Source organism: Mus pahari, chromosome 22 (genome assembly GCF_900095145.1).
Source record: "Mus pahari chromosome 22, PAHARI_EIJ_v1.1, whole genome shotgun sequence".
Lineage (NCBI taxonomy): Eukaryota > Metazoa > Chordata > Mammalia > Rodentia > Muridae > Mus > Mus pahari.
Genome location: NC_034611.1, coordinates 17968299 through 17985354, shown reverse-complemented (window position 1 = coordinate 17985354; position 17056 = coordinate 17968299). Strand labels below are relative to the sequence as shown.

Genomic DNA, 17056 nt, shown 5'->3' with positions numbered 1-17056 from the left:
GAAGAAGAAGAAGAAGAAGAAGAAGAAGAAGAAGAAGAAGAGAGAGAAAGAGAGGAAAGGACGGAAATGGAGGGATAGGAGGAAAGACAGACAGACAGTGGCCAGTGAGATGCTCCCTGGAGAAGTGGGTGGGGAAAGAGAGAGACCCCTACATCAAGCATGATACATTGCAGTGCCAGAGCCTGGTTACCCAGAAGGGACAAGAAGCTGTGGGGCAAGGCATCCTCCCCACACACACACAGAGACCCACTACCACCACCCTTGTGAAGGGGATCCAATGCCTCTCAAACCTGCAAACACAGAACATGAAAGATGAAGAACTCAACCCATGACCTTATGAAGAAAATGTGGCAAAGTGCTGTGTTCAAGGTCACCCATCAGTCAGGGAAAGAGCCTGATCCTGATGCAGGGACCAGAGCTTGTTCTACACAGGGATGGACACTCTGAGATAATTTCCCAGAACTCTTAAAGCATATATCCACACTCTTCACACTTTGGCGATTAGAGCTTCTCAGACTGAACAAGCGTATTTACACACAACTGCAAAAGGGCTGACATTCTGAGGCCATCCGATCTTAAAGGAGTGCACGGGTAGGCACTCTCTGCAGCAGGCTTCCAACCAAAGGGGCATTCTGACAACCTTCCGCCCACTGGCAGAGACCGGGTGCTGTGCCAGTCTCCAGCATCACTGCAGCCCAGAAGCAGCATCCATTCTGTAACTTCTGCAGTATTGAGTCTGCCATGCTCTGAGAACTCTCTCTCTTTAACCTGCAATGCACTCGCGTCCTTGAGTAACCCAGGGGTACTCCGGACCTGCCCGCCTCTAGACTTGCAACCTTCTAGTGGCTGTCAGAAGTCATTTGGTTCAAAGCAGACTGAGAAGTAGACCGCATGACTGAGGGCAACCTCTCTTCTAAGTATGCCATTGTCACTGGAAGGAAAGTGACTGACAAACTATGGGCCTGCAGACTTAAGTATTTGGCAGGCGTTACAGAAAGGAAAGAAATAATCTGTCACTTCAAGGAAAACAATTGACAGTTCTGTTTGCCAATGATAAAATTTGAGCATTCAAGCAAAAATCAAAATTTTGGAAAACCAGCATCTACTGCCATGAACCTGACAGTTTTCCAATAGCTTTTTAAAGACGTTTCTGGTTTTTAAAATACAGCATAATGAAATGCCTGGGTTTGGATGGTTTATGCAATTCACTGAACTAGTATTTTCCAAACAAGCACTGAATGATTCTACAAACCAGAATGGATTTAAACACACACACACACACACACACACACACACACACATACACACACACTGAAGGAGCTGGAAAAATGGCCCAGTGGTTAAGAGTAATTGCTGCTCTTCCAGAGGACCTAGGTTTGCCTCAAAGCACTGGCACTGCCGTTCACAACTGTCTATAACTCTAGTCTGAAAGGATCCCAGTCCCTCCTCTGGCCTTCACCAGCACAGGCATGCACATGGTACACATACATACATGCATGCATACATATGTGCAGTCAGGCAAAACACTCATATATGTAAAAAATTAAAATTCAAGACACATTCGAAATACATGAGCTAGCAGGGGTTAGTGACCGCGAGCACGGTTCCAATTTGATGTTCACATCAAAACTAAACCTTTAAGAAACTGCCCCTCACATGGTTGTTTGCCTTCCGTTAGTTTTGACATAACAGCAAATTGTCCATAATGCCCACTCTACTCCACTGCACTGGGCACAGAATGGCTGAGCCAGGTGCATAATTTGAGCCCAGAACTTCAAGACCTGCCTGGGCCAAACAGTGAGATCCCTGTCTCAAAAGGAAAAAAAAAAAAAAAAAAAAAAGGTTTTAAATCCTAAAGGTCCTTTCTTTATAAAGCCATACTTGGTTCACGTTCTTCAACCAAAACACAAATCACAATATACCAAATGCAGGTGTGCCCTAAGATCTGTTCCCTGAGCCAAGAACATGACAGCAATCTCATTTGTCTTTGTTCCACACTTGTTTTAGAAGACAACAGTTATTTTTCACAAAATGCGTTTATCTCGGAAATTTACTATTTGATATGATTCATACAATTTAGAAAATAACTTCTTCTTGTAAGTTATTTAAATTAACATTGAGTGGAATTAAATGTTTTTAAATTATTTCGATAGCTTGTAAAATTGCAAGGTTTAATGTCTGAAATGATGAATATCAATAGATAAGAGTCACAGAAACTCTGTGGGATTTCAGAGTATACAATGGCCTTGAGACACTCACTGAAGACCCAAGGTTCTTAATGACTAGAATCATTACTGACTGACAACATCACTGGGAACACAGCATTCCTCAAACTCTACTTGTCTAAGTGTATACATGCAGGCACTGATATGTGTGTGTGTGTGTATGTATGTATGTATGTATGTGTGTGTGTATGTGTGTATGTATGTGTATGTGTGTGTGTTTGTGTACGTGTGTGTACATGTGTATGTATGTATGTGTGTGTATGTGTGTATGTGTATATATGTATGTGTATGTGTGTATGTGTGTACATGTGTGTTTACGTGTGTATGTATGTATGTGTATATATGTATGTGTGTATGTATGTATGTATGTATGTATGTGTGTATGTGTGTATGTGTGTGTGTGTGTACACACATATTTGCACACATACATAAAGCATACTTAGAACACATTTTAGGTGTGACAAAACGAAACAACTAAATCTTTTTGAGAATACCTGCACAGAAGCAGGACCACACTTGGGAAGAAGCACAACAGGCTCCCCAGCTTCCATCCCACAGTCTCAAAGACACCCAGACATTCCTGACAGAGAAGGATCTACATATGGAGCCATAGACTGTGATCTAGGCTGCCAGGCCAACAGGCAGGCTTTCAAAAGGAGGTGGGGTGAGGTGTAGGGAGAGAGACGCAGGGAGTCCTGAGTGTGGAGGGGGAGGAGCTCGGGGTCCTGGGTGTGGAGAGGGAGAAGCCCAGAATTCTGGCGCCCTGTGAAGCAGTACAGAGAAGAATGGAAGGAGACCCTTTGGGCTGTGGTTTACACTAGGATACGTTGATATTCTCATACGTTCTTTCTTTTTGGCGGAGAACAATGGACACCCCCTGCTCCACCAGACTGCTTTGCATGAAAAGTAAAGGAGGTTCCAATGGATCTCTTCATGCATCCACTTTTAACAATCCTATGAGATAAACTGAGTAAATATTATCCCTGCCTCACAGACGGTGAGTGGCTCCTGGAGTATAAGCCACTTCTGCAGCCGGGTGGTATAAAATCCCTACCTGTATTCTAAGCTCTTGCCTGAACCTCTTCAACATACTACCCGGCACGGCACTCTTCCACATGTCATGTGGCAGCTGCAGCATCAGCACCAGTGGGAACTGTTAGAGTCGTGACTCCACACGCCCACCCATGCTGCCTAAATCTGAAACACAACCCGTGTCTGCAGAAGCAGTTTGATGCTTGAACCACTGGCCTAGAAACAATAATGCCTGAGGCAGGCACCCATCGGCCCTGGTAGTGTCTCCAACGAATCAGTGCCAAAGCTCTGCACTCAGCTCCACACAGCGACTGGAACAGAAACTGCCTCTCCAGTTCTTGGAGGCAGGCTGGCTAAGGTCAAGGTGCTGAGGGAGTCAGTTTCATCCTGAGGCAGCCATCTCATTGAGTGCTCATGTGACTTCTTCTAAGCCAGGAGAAAGAAAACTCTGTTTTTCTTTCTTTCTTTCCTTTCCTTTCCTTCCCCTTCTTCCCCTTCCTTCCTTCCTTCTTTCTTTCTTTTTTTAAAGGATTTAAAAGCAGGGCGCTTGCTCTGGCCCCAAGATTTATTTATTATTTTATGCAAGTACACTGTAGCTGTCTTTAGACAGACCAGAAGAGGATGTCAGATCTCATTACAGATGGCTGTAAGCTGCCATGTGGTTGCTGGGATTTGAACTCAGGACCTTTGGAAGAGCAGTCGGTGCTCTTAACCACTGAGCCATCTCTCCAGCCACCGCTTCTCTTCTCTTATCTTAAAGGATACCATACCATCGTCCTGGATCAGGACCCCACCCTTGTCCACATTTTACTTTTAGTTCATTCCTAAGAGCCTGTCTCCACACTGGGGTGGGGGCGAGGGAGTGCTAAGAGAAGCGTTAGCATAAGAATTAGGAGGGACGTGCAACTGAGTGTGTGATGCTGAACTATACTCAGTCATCTGCCCTGGCGGATGCTGCTGGTTCAAGACCTCACCTGCAGAGCCTGTGACACGGAGAGGCAAAAAGAACAGGAGCCTCTCTGCAGAGGAGCAACTGCCAAGGGAATTCCAGAGCTGAGGAGAATCCAAAGCAGCTAGACAGGTGCAGGATCCCCACAGGCAAAAAGGGAGAACAACTTCCAGGGTGTGGCTGCCATGTAGTAACTAGGCAGGTACCATGCAGAGGCCTTATCACAAAGCACAAGTCCCTTTAATCCTCATCACCCACCCCCATTACAGGAGTGGAGACTGAGAACTCTTGAGTACCAAAAAGCCACTGCTGATGAGCACAGGCGATAACCCCCGCCCCCTCCGAGAGTGCTTTTCGAGGCAGAGCCTTAAACCACTCTCTTCCCGGCTGCAATGTCTGTCCCTCAGTCAAAGGGTGATCACAGAAGCTGGCTGGTGTGATGGAGAGAGCAAGGGTCTGAGGAAGCACAACAGGTAAGAAGAACTGCTTGGAAAGATTTTCCCTAACAAACTGGCAAAGAGCTCTAGTGTTCAGAGTGGACTGGTGCAGAAAAGGGACAGGTCCTACACCATTCACAGGTGTATGTGCTACTGAGCCCTTTTCCGGGGACACACTCAGAGGATGAACAGAGACACACTAGCATATGTGCAAGGATACCAGCACAGCTTGTTTCAAGAGCAAACACTAAGCTGGTTTAGATGGCCACGGACGTGGACAGGTACAGGAAGTCACATGTAGCAGGGGATAGCTTGACTACTTGAAAGAAAAACCGGGCTCTCTGCATCAATATGAAAAGATCAGACACAAGATTCTAGTGGGAAAAGTTGGTTAGATAGACGTAAAAAAGGCGTGCCTAAGCTGACAGGGCTGGAGTTCCCTCGGCCTACTTCAAGACATGCTTTATGGTCGGGAACATTTGAGGACAAGCTTATTTACAGTCATCCAGATGTCACAGAAATAATGGATGACAATTCTTTTTCCGTCTCAAACAGACGTGGCTTCGATCCAAGTTCTGCTAGTTGGCGACCCTGCCCAGGCTAAAGTCTTGGTTCCTAACAGGTGAACCTCTTCAGGGGAGGGGATTTGTGGGCACTTGGTTGGTCTTGCCTTCATGTGACTCTTGGTGCATCACATGCACCTATCCTATGAATGTTATAAGGAAGGACCCCAGAGGTGAGCATGTCCAAAGCAGGACAAAGCAGGACAAAGCAGGTTCCTGAATCTTTACAGCCAAGGTCCTCCACAGTGGTGGCTAACAGCCGCTCCATTAATTACCAGACAAACTAACCCCTAGCTTGGTTAATCAATACTAATAACAGGAAGATGTGTCCATTCAAGGCTGACATGTACTTGACTTCCAAGGGAATTTGAAGGGAGAAAAAAAACCAAACATCTCTGAATCTACAAACACACTCCAGATAAAGATGAGACCGGACCACCTACCTAACCTTCTGCACAGCCTGCTAAAGTTTGAAATGAAAGGGGTTTCTAAATGTCCCACATTCAAGCTTCAGAAGATCAGAAAGTATTTTCAACTTGTTCCAATCAAAAAAGCAAGCCTGTCATTGCCAGAGTTCCCCTACCCCAAGGTGACATGTTATTTACCATAAGCAATCGGTGTTAACACGAACCAAACTGCAGTATGATTTCTAGTCCACAGTACAGCTTAACTTCATCAACCTTCAGGGCTCCTCATTTCACACTTCTCAATGCATCCCACCCTCCCCACAAGTCCTGCCACTTTAAGACTAAGTGGAAAGCAACAAAGATGGGGTTCTTACGGTGCCACTGCCAAGGCCACCTCTGTATCAAGTCCGTATCAGTTAGATCTGTCTTTACACGGGCAGAGTGCACGATGCTGGAAAAACTCTGAAATACTGGGTTCTCAGAAAAGTTCAACACAAAGGTCTTGCCGAGTCTAATAACAAATGGAAGTGTGTGCATTATACTCAAGTCCATGACACGCCAGGGCTGCACACTAAATTTCCACACCCACCGCCATAATCCTAGCTTGACAATACACTAAGGTTATGTATGTATTTTTCCCCCCAAGACAGAATGAATCACCTTCACCCAGCCATCACACTGACCCTGGGAAACAGGAGGAAGTGGCATTACTCCATCTGGGGCTTCGTACTTTGGGAAAACCTAGGCTTGTTCAGCATTACTTAGCCAAAGAAAGGCTCAAGCTAAAGCTAAACACATTCGGGGGAGGGGGGGAGGGGAATACCTAATTTGACCATTAGGATCATTAGGCCTTGAATTCTGTGAAGCTCAACAGCATTTGCTGCCTCACTTGCAAAGTTTCATCAGCAGCAACATCAAAAAGGTAAGACTCATAGGAAAGAGCTCCAAAGGCTTTCCCCTCCGGGTGAAGGATTTACTAAGGACCAGTCAACCAACCCCGACGACGTACTGCGGGGAACTGGGTATACCCATCAGGCAACACTGCAGGCAAATCCCTCTTTATGTACTTTGATTACACCCTAGCAAAATGTAAAGAAACAAGTATAAAGAAGTAACAGTAAGGACCGGGCTTTAACGCAGGGACTCTGGCCTTAAACTGGGTGTTGGGGAGGCACCTGGCTGGGAAGATACACTGGGGTATAGTGGAAGGGCATGAGAAGGATGCGACGGCCGGAAGAAGTCAATGTTCTGGAGGACAGAGAAAGGGCAGGAACCTCCAGAGGACAGTGAAGACTAAGAGCCCATGTTGAGGGAGGTCTGGAGGGGAGACGGGGGCAGAGAGGTCTTGCACTAGGAGGGGGACCAGGCCTTAGACACAGTTTCAGCAGAAGGACCGACTCTGCCTCATTTTCATAGATGACCGCTAGGCTGCAAAGAGATGGAACGCAGAGGCCAGTGTGGGAGCAGGGAAGGGGCCGTACAGTTGGCGGTAGGATAAAAGCCGGCAGGCTTACTATACGTACTGGGTGCTAGGGGCAAAGCAAGAGCCTACATGGGGGTGCGGCTCATTGGTAATGCACACTTGCCTCATTTGCACCAAGTTTTGGATTCTATCCCTAATACCAAGTGCATGGGGTGAACGCCCAGATTTCCAACTTCAGGGGAGCGTTTTTCCCTTACATCTCTGGCTGCTCTTTTGCTCGCATTTTAAAGCACGGTGCTATCATGCACAGGAGATGAGAGCTAAGGGGACTTCAGAAAGGCTTGTTTGTACCACCAGGCTTCCTAATCCGCACGGGGCAAATCCTGTCACCATGGCTGCTGGTGGCACTAGCTGGACCTGTGACGAGCTAGCTGATCAGGAACCTTGTTCTAGCAGTCCCGCCCCACCCTCGCCCAACTTTAGAAATCTACATTTCAGAGTCCCTGTCTTGACTGGTGGCCAGCAGAATGGTCCCTCCCTGCTCTGTCACAGGCCTTCCATCACTCCCTGCTCCCACCCCTGCTCTCTATGGAGCAAGCAGCTGAGCATAGATCCTGCCACAGCCCCCAGCCTCCATCTCCCATCTTTCCTGACCCCTCCCCCACAAGCAGGCATAACAGCATGTGGTAACAAGTGCCCCGAGGGCTATGACAACTGACGCCCCACTGAGTCTGAGTGGCCTGTGAGCCTAACCAGGGCTTCCAGCCTGGGAAAACGATAAGCGGAGACAGCCGGGGAGAGGAGGATGGGCGGGACTCCAGGCACAGAATGGGTTCTCAGGGCACCTGAGACAAAGATGTAGGAGAAAAAGCACAGAACTGCTCAGACCTCCTTAGGAATGCTAAGGGCCTGGATGGCTCTGACCATTAAGCACTTTCCTGGGAGTCCTAAGATGGGATAATGTAAAGGTTTCCTGTCCCCAATACCACCACCACCCTGCCCACCTGATCATGTGATCCAGTGGCCTTCCTTTCAAGGAGCTCTGAGTTGACAAGGTTGGCCATGTCGCTCTAGTATTAAGGAGGTCCTAGCACTGGTCGCAACAGGATACCTAGTGTACAGGGCCTGAGGTGCAGCCAGTGGGAACAGTTGCTTGTGCTTCACATCCGGGGCCCTCCAGGTAAGTTCTCTTCAGTCTTCGGTCCCCACCCACTCAAGCCCAGCCATGACTTTACTCTGGAAACCTCAGGGGAACACTATGTCCATCCTATGGGCTCCCCTGGACCCACCCCACATTCGACCGTTGTGATTTGCCAAGTTTCATCCGGGGACATCCCTAAGAGCTGGAGCAAGCTGTCTGAAATAAAGTCAGGACTCTATTTTGTAGCTGGTGCTGAACTAGTGAGGCAGCGGAAGGAGGAAGGCATACTGAAACTCCTGTTCTATGGGATGGCCACAGAGAAGCTGATGCTCCGAGGAAAGCGGCGGGAATTGCTGTGGAGGAAAGGTTCCTTTGGTGGCAGACCAATGTGCTTCCCCTGAGTTCTTCTAGAAGCTGGCTGGTTTAATCACAGGCCAGCACTCATGATCAAGCTTCCACCACTCTGACTGACTTCCCCCTAAATCCCCTCGCCTCCCAGGAGCTAGACACCAGTACCTCCAAGATAATGCAGCTGCTATGAAGAAAGAAAGGTCTGACCCTGCCATTCTCAGCTTAGAACTCTGTGACTGCTCCAAAAACAAAAGTAAACGCACTGATCCTGACTGGCCTGTAGCAGCCTGTCGCTCACACCAAGCCAGCTAAGAACACAAGTGTGCAGACCCCTCCTCTAACAGCACTAATGCTCTCTTTTCTTAGGAATATACACTGAAGTATTTTAAGATAAAATAGGCCATCTGGGACTGGGTTCTAAGGGTCCCAAACAGTGCAGATCGCAGCGGGAGGGACACCAAGAGTAAGCACTGAGCCCAGAGCTGCAGAGGCACAAGGCCCCTCTCTATGCCCGCTTGTCAAGGTGTCTTCCTCTCCTGTCCGTGTGTCTGGACCGCCTGAGTCCTCAAACGCTATAGTTCTGCTCTTTGTGGCTGCTTCCTGCAAAATGAATGCTGCTCTGAATGAAAGCGAACATCACACTCAGATCACACCAACGTCACAGAGCCGACAAACCATTCAAATTTAGATGGCAACCTTAAGCAACTTACTCAGTGAGGCTTTTGAAATTACTTCTTAGGATGTCCTGCCTGAGCATCAACCAAAATCGCTTTAGTTAAACAACCCCGCATGGAGTTGGTCTAAAGAGACCGGGGATCTGTGTCACTTAGTCAATTAGGCACCGCCCAGTCACCCTCTCAAACTGACTGTGTACTGTTGTGCTGTAACCCTCAATACAATCTAGGAAACTGTTCATGAAATGTGTTGTGCCAGTAAGGGCTAATAAGAACATTCAAAGATCTGGTCAGCCAGCCAGTACGTGAGGACTTAGTGATGTGTGCTCTATAGGACAGACACCAGTGACAGAGGAAATCTGAGAGAAGATGGCTTCCTCAATACAATCACTCAATTACCAGTCCCCCTTAATGTCCCACCCTAAGTAATTCTCACTTTTGGAAACAAAACAGTACTATCTCTATGCCATGCCATAGCTTCTGTTGATGACAACTGCAGGACACAAAGAAATTTTGTACATCCCCCGAGTCCCGTGCTTAGCATTCCGTGTTCAGTCGCTGGAGCCTCCCCACAATTAGTAAGACGAGGAGCAACAGCCTTTCCATTCGCTGCTCAACATTTAAGCCCAAGTCATCAAATAAGGAAAGATTTCATTACCACCCCGTACTGATGGAGACCCATATTAATTACTATTTGAATTAACCTCTGAGCCATGGTTTTCATCAGTACTCAGAAAAGACAGGGACAATTTCTAATTACATGCCACCCTTGTTATAAGTCACTAGGCCGCCAGGAGTATCTGACGAGGCTGCCATCTTTCTCTGGGCTAGTTCTCATCTCCCCTACCGGTGAAGCAGACTCAGTTGGCCTCAAGATTCTTTCCCTGGGTTACTCCCTGCCCTTCCATTAAAGCTGTAATAAACGACTGTATAGATCTCCAATTAGTAAAAAGCATTTAAATATGAACTGAACTGTTATTCAGTTTACACTCTGTCATAGTATAAAGCTAGATAGTCGAGAGCCTACTGTGAAGAGCTCAGTGGACCACGGGCTGGTAAGCAGACAGAACTGCGGGGAGTCCTGAGCCAACACACCATGTTCACCTCCCAGTCAAGGTCATAGGATAACCAGGAAGGGGCAGTTGCTCATGTTGCATGGAAACAGATCCAGCAGAAGAAATTACAATTGGAAAACTATGCTTCTTTACCTTCTTCTGCTGCCACTCATGTCTCTGTCCAAAGACAAGCAACTCCGCCCCACCTGGGCAGGCAGCCAGGGCAGAGGTGGCCATGCACCGTGGGTCCAGTAGTTCGGGGAGGAATCCTGGGGGTGGATGCCCATGCTCCATCCACATCTGAGCTGGCACCACTGCCTGCTGTACAGACAGAGTTATACTTCTGAATTCATAGCCTTCAGCCCAGTGCTTCAGGTTGTACTTAATGAAGCAAACATTTAAAATACTGAAAGATTAAGGACTTGGGTATAGCATTACATGATCTCAAAAAAGAAAAAAAAAAAAAAAAGTCGAGACTTCAGAATGCAAGTAAAAATGGATCTATGTTCTCAAAAGACACTGAGTGTCTCAACTATAGCTAGAACTTCGTTTTTAATGTGGCAAAAATTATTTGTATGTCAGAATGGTAACTTACCAACTTCAACAAAGCTAGTACAAGCATCTGCTCACCTTCCTAAGGCAAGACAATAGAACCGAGGGGCACACCCTGCACGTACCTCCTTCTGAACAGCACACAGGGCCCATTTGCCTGTCTTCTATGCTGCTTCCAAAGGTGCCTCTCACTTAACAGTATACAGCAGGGCCAGGCAGTGCTGGCGCACGCCTTTAATCCCAGCACTGGGGAGGCAGAGGCAGGCGGATTTCTGAGTTCGAGGCCAGCCTGGTCTACAAAGTGAGTTCCAGGACAGCCAGGGCTACACAGAGAGACCCTGTCTCGAAACACCAAAAAGAACAGTACACAGCAGCCATGGTACACTGTGGCTTCCAGATGAAGGCTGTTTGGAGCCAATGGGGAGATGGCTGCTGCTGAGGCAAACCCCATCAGCAAAGAAAGAAAGGAGGGGGGCTCGGGAGGGAGGGCATGTAAACGAAGAAATTGACGGGAGAATTACAGTCAAATAAGAACATGTGTTCTGGCATCGGGAATTTCTTTCAGGGACTCTTCTCTATTTATGAACAGAAGATACAAAGATGACTGGTACTAGAATAATTTCTTCCAGACTTCAGTCCAGTTTTGAAATCATACCAAGAGCCATCACAACCAACACTGCAGATAAAAATCACTATGTCAAGGCCGGGCATTGGTGCACACCTTTAATCTCAGCACTAGAGAATCAGAGGCAGGGGGACCTCTGTGAGTTTGAGGTGAGCATGGTCTACAAAGCGAGTCTAGGACAGCCAGGGCTACACAGAGACTCCCTGTCTCAAAACAAACAAACAAACCATGTTAAATGAAATAAGCTACACCAAGACAATACTGTATGCTTTTCTCTTAAATGCTGATCCTAGATTTGAAGTTATATGCATATATACATACACATACACACACACACACACATACATACAGCATTTATTTATATGTGTGTACATGAAGCTAGAAAGCAGATCATGAAAGGGGGGAAGGGGGTAATATATACATAAGAAAACAGAAGCAGAGAGATTATCTGGGAGGGAGGAAGGGAAATCAGGAGGAGATAGGGGAACGAAGGAAGGGAAGAGGACTGTTGGGAACAAAGTATAATGATGTACGAAATGCTATAATGAAACCTATTACTATATACCAACCTAACAATTTTTTTAAATATGATGAAACTGTACTGTAAAAATATTTCTCCCAAACAATCAATGTTTGCAGACACTAAGAACTGCTATTTCAGTGACAGTTAGAGTTAAGAAAATCAGAGAGGCGGCAAGATTACCAGCAATCCATATTTGCAACTGTCTCAACTACCCTACCACAGCTAACAAAGCATACACTTGTGAACTCATACAAACTACCGCTGTCTGTCACATTAAACCCTGCTGTAACACTCACTGCTCTTGTAACTATTGTATTTATAGCCATCGTGGTGGTGCACCCCTCCAGAACTGCTACTGAGGAGGTTAAGGTAGGAAGGTCATTTGTTTTTATCATTGCTATTACAGATAAGAAACTGAGGTTTATAGTGTAGATATTCAAGGTATTTATTCAGCATGCTGTTTTGATAAACATAGTTACCGGCTAAATGATTACTGTGGTCAAGAAAAATGACACAACTATCATCTTAGATCTTACCTGTAACAAAAACTATTTGTATGTCAGACTAGTAAGCCATCACCTTCAACAAAGCCAGCAGAAGCAAATCTTCACCCTCCTAAGGCAAAGGGTGCATATTTTCTTTTAGTACAACTCAGGTTTCCTTTCACCAGTAAATACAGTTTCAATTTCTATTTAAAGACTCAAATGCACACAGGATGTATCAGACAGTGGCTAGGTGCTGTGGGTAGAGACAACAAAGACTCTTGATGAACTAAAGGACTCAAGGAAGCAAAAGACAAGGTAATCAGGATACAATGTAGCACACTGCAGTAGTTTGGTGCCCACTAACTTCCCTGAGCTTTTTATTTCATTTTAAATTACACCAAAACCAGTGTTGCTTTCTGCTATGGTGATATAAGGAATATGCTCTGGTCATATCTACAGTCATTTTGTCTTACCCCATACACTGGATCCCCCTCCTTCCAGACAATCCACTGGTTTATCAACAAGTTCTCCAAAACATCCTGGCTACTTAATAGGTTATGAATATTTCAGCAATCAGACCTACCCCTTAATAAGATGAACCTAAAATACACGACTTGGCCTTCAATGAGCTTGTAACTTAAACAAAAACATAGGCAATTAAACATGGAATCAAGGTGGTACCCATCTTTAGTCTCTGCGCTTGGGGGCCTGAGGCAGGTGGATCTCTGAGTCCAAGACAAGCCTGGTCTACAAAGCAAGTTCCGGGATAGCCTGAGCCACATTGAGAAAGCCTATCTCAAAAAACCCAAATCAATCAATCAATCAATCAATCAATCAATAAGACATCATGTTAGAGATTCTGCAAAGGAGCAACCCACGATTAGGCAGAAGCACAGAGGACTGTGGCAAGTCTCCATGAAAGGGGAGGTCAGTAAAGTCCACACAGAGAGGGACACTGAGCCTAAGGACGGGTAGACGGGTAGCTTTGCACCTCACACTGACTGAACAGTGTACGGGGAGTGTACAGGGAGCATGTGCCCTCCGCAGCTAGAGAAAGAAGACAAGGCAAGGTAAGGAACTTACTGTCCGTTGGAAGATCCTGAAAAGACTTGGAAGAAAAGTAGCATGTGGAGCAGAACCTAGGACAAGGAGGTTTTTGATCAGTAAAGTCGCGTTTGGTAAGTAGTCAAAATAGAACAAGGCAAACGCAGACACACGAAAGGGGGAGCAGATGTGCATACAGGGACCATGAGTTAAGCCCGATTATGGGTCTATTTTAAAAACGATAGACATCATGGGGTCAGGAAAAATAGAAATCTTGAATGCCAGGTATAGACAGACCACTCGGGTTTTCAGGGGGAAACACACACTGCTGCAGAAGCGGGAAGAGATGCAATATGGGCCGCAGATGGACAGACAGACACAAGAGACTGCGTACTTTCTTATCTTTTCGTGGTCCAGCAGAAACCAGTAGACACTGATGCTGGGTGGCCAGAGGGATAAAATTTGCCCACTTTAGCACATTCCTCAGATGGAGGGTTGCAATAGATAAGTCTGAACCAGGATGGGCACTGCATCCTTGGGTAGCTAGGGGCACGTCTGCAGGGAAAGCCAGGTGTGGTCCCCAGCTCCTAACACTCAGTCAATACACAGCTCACCACACTAACCTCTTCCTTTTTCCAAATATAAAAATACACTCTGTCCAGCCATGCCTGCTTTAATCTCACACACGATGATTGCTGCAGGAACCCACCAGCAGTCTTAACTGCTACATATGAACACTGGTTAGCACAGTGCTTTGACGAGCCAGACACACATGGGGTTCAAATCTGTACTCACCTGGGACAAATGGCGAGTGGGTTATCTATTAATAGTCATCCTGTTCTAGTAATCCTTCTTTCATAATTGTGGTTAAAGTCCTTCAAAGAAGGCTCTTACAGAAAGGCAACATATGAACTATCTTCATTAACCCAGCCTGTTAATCACTTAGTAAGATGTCTGACACAGTGAGCGACATACTACACCGGGACGGAGTGAACATGTCAGGCAGCAAAGCACATATGTTGCAAACTTAACCCAAGTTCAATTCCTCGAACCCATGGTTGCCAGTACAGTGAGACAAAACCAGACAAACGCTGGAGCTCACTGGCCAGCCAGTGGTGCCTACTTGGGGAATTCCAGGCCCATGAAAATCCCTGCCTCAAAATGAAACCCAACAATGTATGGTGCCTTGGGAATAACACCTGGTCTCCACACAGGCATATGTACACACCCACGTATACAGGACGGTCTCCACACAGGAATATGTACATGCCCATGTATACACAAAGGGGAGGCCGTCACCTGGCCTGCACACAGGCATGTGTGCACACCCACGTATACACAAAGGGGAGGCCGACCTGACTAAGTTTTTCAGTGATACAAGGGGAAAACAGTAAGTGGTGATCTTCAAACCTAGCAGGAACTGTGAACTGCATCCAGGGAGAAGAGCTACTGCCAAGCAAGGACATCCCTCATAACATTTAACTGGAACCCCTACCGACACACCCAGCCAGTTGTGCTGGAGAGGAGCTTAACAGGTAAAAGAGCTCTTCTCTCAAAAAGGTTCAGAATTTGGTTCCCAGCACGTGGACTGGGTGACTCCAACACCAAGAGCCACGATGCCTCTTGTCTCGAAGGAACCTTGTCCTCATGGGTCCTGCATTTAGGGTGCCTGCTTTCACATGTACATGCCACATACATGCATACAGATCTACCGTTTACTAAGTACTTTCCCATCTACATTTGTCAGTATCTGCAATAACTGCACCTCTGTGAATGCAGGAGTTAAGTTCTAAGGCAACGAGAAGCCTTCCTATTAATATTTATCAAACATGTATCACAAATTCAGCTCTTAAGTGGAATCTTAATATCAGTATGTTAAACAGTCTTGTAGATTAGTAATGTGTGCTTGCATATGTGAAACACACACACACACACACACACACACGCACACACACACACACACACACACTTTCAACATGCTGACTTTGTAAATTATCAGTCTCTTTACTGAAGAGGTTTTAAAAATGTCCCATCAGAGGCAACTGACAATGGTTTTGTCCTCTGGAGGTACATAATCACTTAAACCACATTATAACGGTCTAATGGTTACTGCCGAATTTTCAAGAAGCTTTCTTACACAATGGGACAAATGGTCGGAGCTGCCTTGACTCGTCAGCAGTGCTGGCCTGATGAACCCTGGACACAGTGCTTAATAATACACAAGCACATCTGTAAAGATGTTTAAATCAAGTTACCCTACAGTGGGACAATTCTAGTCACCATAAGAGGTCACCAAATAGAATCCCGGGGTCGGTAATGAGCTATCTCTTTTAAAGTTGGAAGTCAGTGAGGTCCCACAGACACCCCACACCCCACCTCCTGCCACAGACATCTGGTCTATAGATAACCATTGCTCTTAGTTGCCCACCAGAACTTGGTGGTAAGATCCTGTTACTGAAGACACCACATACTTCAGTCAGAGAACATGGAGAAATCAAGCTGGCATTGAACTGGAAGATTCATCCCTACTGGCTAGATTTCCTAGTACTTGGCTGTCAACACCGTGTGATGTCACAACCATTGGACCGGCAAGGTATGCACACTGGTACATCAGAGGTGCAAATGTTACTGGAGTCACCACCCACTTTCTGCTTGGATTTCAAGCCTGCTCCGCAAGGCTAGAGCCATGCCTGCCACCATTATCATAGGGCTAAGGACGTAGAGAGGGAACAACCTGCTATTGTTATTTTGCTAAATCAGCAGTTCTCAATTCCTGGGTTGTAACCCATTTGGGGGGTCATGTAAGACCATCTGCAAATCAGATACTTATAATATGATTCATAACAATAGCAAACTTTCAGTTATGAATTTCCGATGAAAACAGTTTTATGGTTGGGGTCATCACAGCATAAGGAACTATATTAAGGGGTTGTTGCCTTCGGAAGGTTGAAAACCACTGTGGTAACTGGATATAATATTAAACTGACTGCTACTGATGTATCCTTACACTCCTAGATTAATGCATGTCTCAGTATTTATCAGAGGAGCTTCCCCTCTTTTGCAGTAGATGGGTATTAACAGTGATGCGCTACCAGCCAACAAGCAGAGAGTAAGAGACAGCATAGGGACCAGCCCCAAATGTATCTGCATCTTACTCCCTTCTCCCAAAGCTCAGGAATCATAACGGAACAGGGGGCAGAAAGATTGTAAGAGCCAGAAGTGATGGACGGCCACAGCAGGACAGTTTAAAGACCCAACGGGGCGGATGCAGATGTTAACTCACTCCAGTTATGGCGACATGCACAAGATCAGGCCAGACAAAACTGAAGCATGTCAGGAAGGGAGGAGACCCCAGCTGAGGAGCTGGCAACGACGGCTGCTGGGAGAGAGAGGCCGTCGTGCTCTCTCTAAGAGACACCCTGGCACACGCTGGCAGCACTAAGTGAATTCAATGGGTTTAAAAGCAAAATGATACACAATGGAGTACTACTCAGCCATTAAAAACAATGAATTTATGAAATTCTTGGGCAAATGGATGTATTTGGAGGATATCATCCTTAGTGAGGTAAC

General features: G+C 46.2%; 1 protein-coding gene across 3 annotated transcripts in view; it reads right to left on the bottom strand.

The window, feature by feature from the left end:
• Positions 1–17056, bottom strand: part of Chd7 (chromodomain helicase DNA binding protein 7) — a 180618-nt gene that overhangs the window by 135246 nt on the left and 28316 nt on the right. Inside the window, exon 1 of one of the 3 annotated variants that reach the window (XM_029533227.1) lies at positions 13526–13853. The exons of the other annotated variants lie outside the window; for them this stretch is intronic. The gene's annotated coding sequence lies outside the window, so the exon portion shown is untranslated. Of the gene's footprint in view, positions 1–13525; positions 13854–17056 lie in introns of those variants that run through there. 3 annotated transcript variants of the gene reach the window in all.